This window comes from Phragmites australis, chromosome 19, assembly GCF_958298935.1.
Source record: "Phragmites australis chromosome 19, lpPhrAust1.1, whole genome shotgun sequence".
NCBI lineage: Eukaryota > Viridiplantae > Streptophyta > Magnoliopsida > Poales > Poaceae > Phragmites > Phragmites australis.
This window is the reverse complement of record NC_084939.1, coordinates 17451702-17463030: the sequence shown is the minus strand read 5'-3', so window position 1 is coordinate 17463030 and position 11329 is coordinate 17451702. Positions and strand designations below refer to the sequence as shown.

The 11329-nt window shown below is 43.2% G+C and overlaps 1 long non-coding RNA gene and 1 pseudogene across 1 annotated transcript; one reads left to right on the top strand and one right to left on the bottom strand.

The window, feature by feature from the left end:
• The first annotated feature begins 1563 nt into the window (after nt 1-1563).
• On the top strand, nt 1564-5734 carry LOC133900838 (uncharacterized; annotated as a pseudogene).
• Nucleotides 5735-7686: 1952 nt separating this feature from the next.
• LOC133900628 (uncharacterized) lies at nt 7687-9595 on the bottom strand. The gene is made up of 4 exons (XR_009906569.1): nt 9375-9595; nt 9130-9258; nt 8966-9049; nt 7687-8794 (listed from the first exon to the last, which is right to left on the bottom strand). It is a non-coding gene; the product is annotated as an uncharacterized LOC133900628 (long non-coding RNA).
• Between the last annotated feature and the right edge of the window lie 1734 nt (nt 9596-11329).

The following is an 11329-nucleotide window of genomic DNA, read 5'->3' as shown; positions in this document are numbered from 1 at the left end:
AAATAACATAACAGATAACACTGATGCTAATTTATCCGAAATAGTCTCCCAAGAATTCCTACACAGAACCATGCTAACTGAATGGTTCGTCGCCAACCAAACATATCCTCAAGGAAGAAACCTAACGTATTGTGAATTCCCCTCGATGTGGCGATGGGATGAAACATTAAGAATATGGCAACCCAGGCAAATAGGATTGAAAATAGGCCGTTTATACTACGCGCATCCATCTCTTGGCAAGCATTATTACCTCAGAATGCTACTGATGGTTGTTAAGGGCGTGCAAAGTTATGATAATGTTAGAACATACAACGGTATTACATATGCAACATTTAAAGAAACATGCAACTCTCGTGGCCTCCTTGGTAATGATCAAGAGTGGTATAATGGTTTCGACAAGGCAGCAATCTGGGCTACTTTCACGCAACTTAGGTGGTTATTTGTTACAATGTTGCTTTTTTGTGAGGTCAACGACGAATACACTTTCTTTGAAAAGGTTTGGCGAGCATTAGCTGATGATATCCAATATAGATTCAAAGAGGTTGTCAGTAATGAAAACTACCAAATGCCTGATCCTGAGTTAAAAGATTATTTACTTAATGAACTTTGAACTCTAATTGCAAAAAATAGAGGCAAAATTAGAGACTACAACTTGCCACATAGATCAAGTAACTTTGCAGTAGCATGTAGCAATCGATTTATAGATGAAGAATTATCATATAACATCGAAGAACTACTGCTTCAATCTGATCATTTAGTTTCAAATCTTAATAATGAACAACAACATGCCTTCAAACGCATAACAAATGCAGTTCTTAATAATGCTCCTGCCTTCTTTTTGTTTCTGGTTATGGAGGTACTGGTAAGACCTATTAATGGAATGCTATACTGACATACTTGCGAATGCGGAAAAAGATTGCCTTTACAGTTGCTTCCTCTGGTGTTGCATCATTACTATTGCCAGGTGGCATAATAGCACATTCTCGATTCAAAATTCCTTGCGACATAGATGATGCCACTGTTTGTGATATCAAATGAGGAACCATGCTTACTGAACTTATTGAGGCAACTTCATTAGTAATTTGGGATGAGGCCCTAATAACACATCGAATAGCGTTTGAAACCCTGGATAGGACATTCCGTGATTTATTATCATCTTAATCACCACACAGGCAACATATTCCCTTCGATGGTAAAATCGTTGTCCTATGAGATGATTTTAGACAAATACTTCCAGTCATTGAGGGTGGTAGCAGGGCACAGATCGTAAATGTAGCAATAATAAACTCACCCCTTTGGAATAACATTTCTATTTTAACATTAAACAAAAATATGAGGCTCCTTTCTCCAAACTTAGAACCACAGGCTCAACAAGAAATTTCTGAATTCAGTAAATGGGTGCTAGACCTAGGTGAAGGAAAACTAGAGGCAATAGCACATGAAGGTGAATTAGAGCCCACATGGATAAAAATACCACACGAGTTAATCCTCACACCCAGATTTGGAAACAAACTTTTCTAATATTTCATATCTTCGAAGACGACACCCGCAGCGGCTTCTTCTTCTCTCCACGGTTGAGCAATATGATCGATGGGCACGGCGTTCATGGCGAGCTGCAGAGCCATGGCCCCGGCCGGGCCGAGCTTCGTCACCCCTCGCAGTTTCTTCAACCGCGGAAAAGGCGGCGGCGCGAAAGGAGCCGAGACGCCGCCGCAGCTGCAGTTCCAGTACCACGACGTTGAGCTGCCGTTCCCCATGTCGCTCGTGGCGAGCACACACCTGAGAGGTAATTGATCTTCTAGATCGGACGGTTAATACAATGATTGGCACACTCAAATTAGGCAAGTTTTGAATTCTTTCATGTTGCTGGTTCGTAACCACACTTTTTTTCTGTCGAGTGCCTCACTTCTTCCATAGGCATTTATCTTCAAGAACACACAGGGCCACACTTCAGCAACAAATTTTTTATATAAGATAATGTTTTATTATGCTGGTCTCCGTACAAGTTATGCACATAATCATATATTATTATATAGTTGCAGCGAGGATCAATGACTTGTAGCTGCCGGATCCGGTACCTCCCCTTCTCATCATGATCTGAGGACGAGGAGAAGTTGAGGATGCGCTCAGTGAAGAAGTTCCTACTTGCTGCGATAAATCTGTACGTGGCACCATCGAAGCAGATGACATCGAGGATGACCATGATCCGTTCACATTAGATATGTTAATGGGACCTAATCCCCGATCCCGGGGGTGAATTCATCTATTAGGGGACGAGGATAGGGACTGTTTTTCCCTGTGGGGATGTAAATGGAGAGTAATCACATCCCGTCGGGTCTAGCGGAGATGGGGATAGGGATGGGGATGGTAACTTGTCCCCATCATTGTTTCCCCGCGGGACCCGTTTATATCATATATAGGTTAATATGCATGTATCAAATATACCTAAGGTCTATCCATCCGCTGTCCAGTCCATCCTAAGGCCCAACTAGCATCAAACTCTAATGCTATTGTAACGGGACGGGACCCCCTAGGGTACAATTCCCTGCTCGGGGATGGAGGTGGAGAAAAATTATTCCCCGCATGTAGGGATGAGGAATCATCCTCCAAACAGGGACAGGGATTGCCTATTCCCTACAGGAATTTTTCCCGCTGCCATCTCTGGTTCACAGTCGTAGTCCATGCTGGCTAGCTTGAATTATTCTCTAGTTAGCGGCTAGTTCGCAACTACAACTCCTTCACCCCAATTCTTGTTCATATAGCTTTCAGGTGCCTAAAATTTGTAGAAATTGCCTGTAGGGCAGTGCGTAAAGGCTCCCTGAAGGCAGGGGTCACTACTACAAAAATTATTTTTAGAGACGGGTGGTAACTCGTTTTCACAGGCGTTTAGTGCACCCGTCTGCGATCGAAGGCCTGTAGAAATGAATGATTTCCACAGGCGCAAAAGTGACCGCCTGTGGAAATCTATTACCACAAGCGGTTCACTTAAGGAACCACCTGTGAAAATAGGTTTCCACAAGCAGTTCCTTAAGAGGACCACCTATGGAAATTGATTTCCACATGCGGTTCCTTAAGCGGACCGCTTGCGATAATCGGTCTCTCAATCGATATTTTTTTGAACCGAAAAAAGCAAAAAAAAAATTTAGACCGACCAGGAACCCCACGCGGTCGCAAGTCACAAGTCACGCGTTTTTTCACGCGAAAGACACGCGCTACGCGGTTTTTGGCACTCGAACTCGAAACTTGTCGGGTCATGCGAACCCTCCCCACCATCACACTAGAGAACGACTTCAGAACAGATGAGCATACGTAATTCTTTTGATATTTGCAATTCGAAACTTCAAACGATTATTTGAGTATCTAAATGACTTCAAATGAAAAACTTTTCAACTACAAAGTTGTAGATCTCGTCGAGGGCTACAATTTTTATATAAACTTTATTCTCATCCAACTTCATATGAAAAAGTTATAAATTTTTAAGGATAAACTGTCACCCATTTCGCCTGCAATAATATGGTCATTTCTACAGGCGGTTCATATAAGAAACCGCATGTGAAAATGAGTGACAGCTTATTTTCAAAAATTCATAATTTTTTTTCATACAAAGTCAGATGAGGATAAAATTTATATGAAAATTGTAGCATTCGACGAGATCTACAACTTTGTAGTTGAAAATTTTTTCATTTGAAGTCATTTAGATACCAAATAATCTTTTTAAATTTCAAACGATTATTTGGGCATCTAAATGACTTTAAATAAAAAAAATGTCAACTACAAAGTTGTAGATCTCATCGAAAGCTACAATTTTCATATAGATTTTTTCTCATCCAACTTCATATACAAAAGTTATGAATTTTTGAATAAATGATCATTTCCAGAGGCGGTTCACATAAGGAACCGCCTGTGGAAATAATCTATTATCACAGGCGGTTCCTTATATGAATCCCCTGTGATAATAATCTATTATCACAGGGCGGTTCCTTATGTGAACCGCCTGTGAAAATATATTTCCACAAATAGCCCGTAACCGCAGGAGGCTCTCGCCAATTGTTCAGACGGTTTTTCAAATAAACCGCCTGTAGAAAATTATGCTAAATGTCTCGAAAAATAGTTTTTGCAGTAGTGGGTCAAAGACCCTATAAATCTAAGTGCCTAAAATTTGCCAATAGTCACCTTTGATCATCAAATCTTAGTCGAATTATCTTCGTCCTCGCTCATAACTCATATACAAAACACTCCCGAAACCCTAAGGTCCTGTTTGGATGTGTAGACTTTTTGATGTTTTGGAGAAATACCATGGTTTCTTGAAAACACCATGCATGTTTTACACCAAAGAATGTAGTTTTACAAACCGAGTATGAGTTTTAAAACATCCACTCACCACCTCTTTTTTTTTTTTTTTAAACCGAGGTCCCTCACGTCGTAGTCACAGCGGCCTGCAGTGTTACGTTATAATGCATCATGCATGTACCACAAAATTAATCACCCAGCCATGTGATCAACGCTTTGTCTCTATACGAGTGGACGCCTTTATTTCTCCAAGAGTAAAAATGAACTTGCATGCATGTGGTAAATTTGCTATGCATACCTAATTAGTATACCTAATTAGTACACCGATTTACATTGAAATTTGCTATGCATACCTAATTTCTCCCGCGTCACTATTCACAGAGAATGATTATGAGTCTATAGAAAGAAAAAGAGTAATGAAATGTAGAAAATAATATAGCTGCTGAAGATGAAAAAAATAGAGAGTACTATAATAGTGTTATAAAATAATTGTTTAGAGTATCTATTAGAGATAACTTTAATCACCGTGTGACACGGCGTTGCCATCCACCCTCTCTTCGAAAATAATCTTATTTTTCTCGGTGATGCCACCGTGGCCTCAATGTAGAACCTCGGACTCCTCCATCCCTTCTAAGATTGAGTGAACTCTGAACTGTAGCCTATAGTTACCGTGGCATCTTCAGGATTCACACATGAGAAGCGCGAATCTCAAAGTATCCGAAATAGCAAAGTGACTGAAGTTTTGTTAACACTTTGGAAACTAATTTTCAGCAAAGTGACAGAAGTTTTATTAACACTTAGGAAACTTTTTTTTTACTTTGTTTTGATGCCTTTGTTATATATCTTCTTGTTCTTTGTTTATGTGCATGCGAATGGTGCAGATCGTGAGTTCAAGTGCTGCTATAAGGCCACCGTGGACGGCTTCAGCGCGATTGACTTCCACCGGAGGTCCGACTTCAAGGGCCCCTGCGTCGTCGTCGGCTACACCGACGGTGGCTTCAGGTTCGGCGGGTTCAGCCCGAAGGGGTACCGCAGCACGGACGACTACTACGACAAGCTCGACGCCTTCCTCTTTTACTGGCCAGAGGCTGTGCCGGCGCCGGCCGCGGGCCCGCGGACGAAGCCGAACAAACGCCTCCGCCGCCGCCGGTGGTGCTTCCAAAGGTGGGCGGGAGCGGCGCGGCGCTGTTCGACTACGTGCGGACGGGCTGCTGATCATCGGCCCGCCGCTCACCGCCGTGATGGGCGTGTTCACGGGGCCTGACGCCGGCGCCGGCGTCGGCGACCTCCGGAGAGCGGACGGAAAGGAGAGCCTGTTCGGCGGCGAGAGCAGGGCTGTTCTCGCGGAGGTGGTCGCCTCCTGCAGCCCGCAGATTGCGAGCCTGTACTGGTCATTAACACACAAGTATTTTTAGGAATGGTTCAACACAAGATGAGAGCTATGAATCCCTACGCACATATAGCAAGCACTTCTTTGTGGTTCAGCCATTTCCCCTCTTAAAAGTGTCTGCCCCATAGTAATCTACCTTGTGGGGGAAAATTCTGTGGGGGCGTGCTCACCACGTGGTCACAACAGTGAGCAAACACCCAACAAAGATTAATCTTTCGTCGGAAAATCAGATAAGTTGAATTAAAAATCAACCTAGAAAACACAAAAATGGGAAAGATTCAAGATTGCCCCTTTTCTCCTCCCCTTCTCACCTCAGCAATCTCGTGCCCAACGTTCCGGATGTGGATTACCTTGGAGGGCTCCACCATCCTCCCGCACTGTACCACAGGAAGTATCTAATCACCATGAAATTCCTTACATAAAAGGTCTCGAACCAATTGAGGAAACATGGAGAACGGAGTCGTTGAGAGATCTAGAGCGAAAGCACTAATCTTTGGGCAAGAAACATTACCTTCTTGAGGGTTTTAGCGGGAGGGAGATCTAGGGTTTTGTCGGTGACTACCGCTACGGGAAAGAGAGAGAGGGGGGAGGGAGAAATAATGTGGGTGGGGGACAGGGGGGACTAGCTGCCGGTTTCTCGACCTCGAGAGGGTGTTGTCGCCTAAGCGCGGACGGCGAGATGGACACGGTCGCGATGGAGCGATGCCTAAGCGCGGACGGCGAGATGGACACTACCGCGATGGAGCGATTCGCTGCCTCCGCGGGGCTCCTTGACTACAAGCGGCATGTGGGAGACACCATTGTCTCCAACCTCGGGGTTCAAGCGGGTCCTACATAAAACCAAGATGGGTGAGGCTTCGATTGTGAGTACGATGCGTTCACATGGACGACTCGTCTTGGCTCATTCACACGACTCGTCCGGAGGTGCTTTGAGATCGCTAGCAGCCATGTGACGAACATCCGGGGTGTGCTGCATGACGAAGGCTGTGCAGCACGCCCCCATAGAATTTCCCCCCCTTGTGGGACTATGTGCTTTTCTTCTTTGGGAAGGGTCAGTTGTACTGTGGTGGAATGAAAACCAGACATTTTTGCCGACGCGCGAGGGCAAAACAAAAGTTTGGCTTAACTTCTCGAGCTGTCAAGCATTAGAGTTGCTATAGAGCACAAGTATGTAAATTATAATCAAGACGAAGATCTTGTCCCAATCATTAAGACGTCTGAGCATAAATCAACGCGGTTCTAATCCAAAGAATGTCCGTACTCTCACACTTCTGCACAAAGTTTCATTTCCTAACTTGTTGATTTTCAGGGCTGGACTCCCTTCCTTGAGAACATGCAATTGTTGGTACGGCATTGTCAGGCTTATTGAACGGTGTGATGATAATTGTTGGGGCCGTTTTGGAGGCCCAAATTAAACAACTCGAATTTTGAACTTTCCGATCTGACCCAATTCTTCTTTCATTCTCCTCCAACCTTCCTTCCCCATTGTTGTTGTTCCCTGACCCGTTACCCCTATATTATGCTGTCGCCTATGCCCCATCCTGCTCCCTCGTCTCTGATGGCTCCATACCATCATTATCCACTTCCTCACTAATCTATGTTTTTTATGCCACCGTTACTAACTATGCTCACCACCCTCCTACTGCATGCGGCTTAGGCGGCACCGACACTATCTCGCCACACTACCACGCTACCGCTCATTTTCTTCCCCCTAAGCACGTTCCCGTGCTCCAAACCCTAATTCCAAACCCTAAAACACTAACTCAAAATAGGACGTCGGAGTTAGAGTAGAAGAGGAAGAGAAGGAAAATAGAATTCGGGGTGAAGGAGGATGGCTAAAACACTCTAATGGAGTTTAGCATTCCCCTTATTATTTATGCAGTTATTATGCGGATCTCGTGAATATTCTCGTGGACTCCATTGTACTGAATCTTATGATTTTTCGCAGTGACGACAGTGTGCTTCTTGATGGTTTGTCGAATTCCACAAATTTAGAGTAGGTAACGGCATCTGAAGTGGCATTTGTTTTTTAATTAATGGAATAATATTTATTTCGGCTTCTATATAAAGTTATACACACAACCGTTCATTATTACATAGAAAAATCCATCACCCGACACACCGGGTTGGAAAAAAAAAGTCATTGATGCCTCAACACTATTAAACGGCATCTGAAGTGGCATGCTTGTACTAACGCTAACTCCAGTTATTTTCCATCCGCTACATCTCGCATATTTTTATCCTCCAGTAGAATGGTATGAATTCTCTTCCAAACATGCTTTATGTACGCATTCTCAAGTAGAATCCCTAGCATATGCAGCGCTTGCTTGTGTTTTGACCATTTTTCACCAAAAGTGTTTGGCCCATAGTAATCTACATCGTCATTTTCTAATATAAAAAACCACATCGTGCGCCTATGTGTTGTAGACACTAGACACTCAGTTCAGCTTTGAACATTGGCCCAGTTTGGACTATACACACAATTTGGGCTGACGCATGCATCACATTGTCATTCTAAGGTAAACGAAAGAGAAGATACGTCTTATAGCATGATACCCTATGTGTTTGTCAGTGAAGAAAATACACTTTTTAACATTAGCGGACCTAAACAATGGCATAATTGAGGTTACCTAAGCTCCCCGCATTTGTTAAACGTGATCACTGCTAGTATAGTAGTATCTGTTAATTCACCTTAGTCGTTCTGCCATTCCTCATCTTCGTGCTCCATGATGCCAAGCCGGCGGTATTGCCTTCCCGTCACTGTCGTGTCATCCCAATCGTTACCGTTGCTATGGGCAAACCTACTCCCAGGTGACCACACACATTGGCGGACCTAGCATTTAAGCAAAAGGTGCTAATTTCTAGGTACTAAAATTTTTACCGATTTTTAATTTAAAGATGTTCTAAATAAAATCATATGCAAGCCTAAGTTAGGTGAATAGTGTAGCAGCCTAGCAGGCACCAACATGAAAAACTTCCCAAGTTTAAATAAAAAAAAAGATAAGGATTCATGATTGCTGTATCAGCGTATATGACCCTAGCACCTCCTCTAGCAACCATTGTCCAGATACGTCCCTTCGGGTTCAAAATTGTGAACTTCAGGGAGGCGCTTGTCTGAAATAATGAAAATTGATCATAAACATAACGAAATATAGTGCATTGCTAGTATTCCTACATACATGATACATTTACGCACAAACCAAAATGCCGATGATTTATATGTAATCTATACTTAAAAAGGAAAAGAAAGATCAAAATTCAAAAGTGTAATCCAGATGCCTGTACCTTCTCATCTAGTTCATGGATAAAACTTTCTGTGTAGGGCTGAGTACTCTTCCAAATGGTAGAGAGAATTCGATATGTCCCCACCTGCACAATTGATAATGATAAGCAAGATTTAATGCAATAATAACATGAAGAATCGTACCCTTGGGAAACATGGGACTCACATCTTGAAGTTCTTGAAAGCTGTTGTGTCATCTAATTCTCATGTCCAGAGGATATGCTCCCCATTCACCATGGTAAATAATGGGTTATCTCAAGAAATGAACCGGGGTCGCAGCCCGGCGTAGTGGCCACTGCAACACACAGAAGAGCAACCCAACCATAGGGTGAGGCGGCGGCGAATCGGCATCGGCGCGTGGATTGATTTGCATGGGACGGCAAGAAGGAAGCGAGGGGTGGGGCTGCTCACTAGTTCGTCGTCCTTCTTCAATCTTCAGGGCCGGGGCGGAGGGGAGTCGAGGCTGGGCGGCAACCGCAGCTTGCAGGAGAGGCCGACCGCCTACGGGATATGCCGATCTGGAGCTTGGAGGAGCAGCAGAGCAGGGCGCCGTCTGCCGCCGGCAGGGAGCACGGTCTCACAGGCAAGGAGCAGGCAGAGCAAACGAGCAGTAGGACTGGCTTTACAGGGGGAGGAGGTGCTACCCATAGGTGTTATGGGTTGAACATCTAGCACGGTCCGTCGGTCCGCCCCACCACACACTCATCTCACCATTTTCTCGGCTCCTGACTAGCAGTGCAATTTTCGGTGATATATTTTGTCCATAATTTGTGAACAGTTGATCTTATGAATATGTAAATAAAATAGAGGATATTTTTTTATCTGAATCGTACGTCAGAATATAGAGGTTTATATAGGTTTAAGCCCTGAAAGATAATAGCCTTAAGTCATGAAGTCTTGTATTAATCATCGAGATAGATTAAAGGAGAGTCTTAATTAGATTAGATGGATCTAAATCTAGTCGAGGACTCCCTTGCACTTAGTCTCAGTGAGATGTCAATATAGATTGTGCGGATAGAAGGCTTGAGGGCTTAAGGCTTCTGTATGCTTAGGCAATGAGGTTTGCATCTCGTTGGTTGGACTTGTCGTTCGCAGGGTATCCTGGCTTCGTGTGTGAGGATTGTCATGTGGCCTCTGGATTCTTTTTCGAGTAGAATTCTATTATCCTTAAAGATAAACTTCTATATTCGTGAGATACCCTAGTACATACGGGTAATTTCTACATATCTAGGGATTCCTTTGTCAAATATGGACGTATATTCCGAGAATATAGGGGATTTGAATATATATAAAATACTAATATATGGTAGTTTTATACTATCCATCGTCAAGCCCCTATCAATACGTGAAATAAGGCCCACACCAAGAAGAGGTGGATTGAGATCTCTTAGAGGAGGATATATGGGAGGAGAAGGCCCTAGAGGAGAAGAAGAAAGAGGAGGCAAAAGACTCTACTTTGCCCTAATTCTCCAACCACGATGAAGACAATGAAACCGGAGCAGCCAACTTAGGGGTAAGCTCTTCTATTAGGTTCTTCGCTTTCTTCCTCTCCCTCCACGGTGTCAGGCTAGAACTTAGGACCTCTTTTGGATGTAGATTTTCTTTTGCATGTCAATTATCTGTAAAAAAGAAATCAAAATTTTGTAAATGAATTTCTACTTTTAACTAAAATGCCTATGTATAAATATAGGACTCCGTGAATGTTGGATGTAGCAAGTATGTAATAGCTTAATATGTTTAGCCTTAATCACCTCTTCTTCCGATTAGTTCATGAGTAGGGATGAAAATGGTACAGACAAATCCCATCCTGTCTAGGAACCATTTCCCCTTTTTTCCGATCGTTTTCGTATTTGCAGACAAAAACAGAAACAGGATGGAAATGGGACAAGCTTCGGGAAAACAGGAATAGAAACGGTTGAGACATCTCCATCCGTTTCTGTTTTTCCCAAGAAAATCCGGGATATCCCTTTTTCATTCCCATCTTTATCCTATTTTTCTGAGTAGCCCAACATCCTAGCCCACCAGCCCAGCGCCTCATCCCAACTAGTTTGGCTGAGAGGCCCATTGCTCCCAGCAGGTTGGGTTGCTCTGTTGTTGCCGATGTGAGGATAGCCTATTGGCCTCTTGGCAAAAGGGTAGCAGACAGGAGAAAACACTCCACTGTAGTTTGTTTTCTTTTTCTTTTCTTTTTGTGAAGTTTTTTTTCTCATTAGTTATTTACTTTTCTTTGTCAAGTATTGATAAAAAATGATATGTCATGTGAATCGAAAAATCATTTGACATTGTTTACTTTCATGCGACTTGCTGAGTGGATTGGTTCATTAAATTTATTAGTTTGGTGTTGTCTGAAGATCATGTTAAACTTA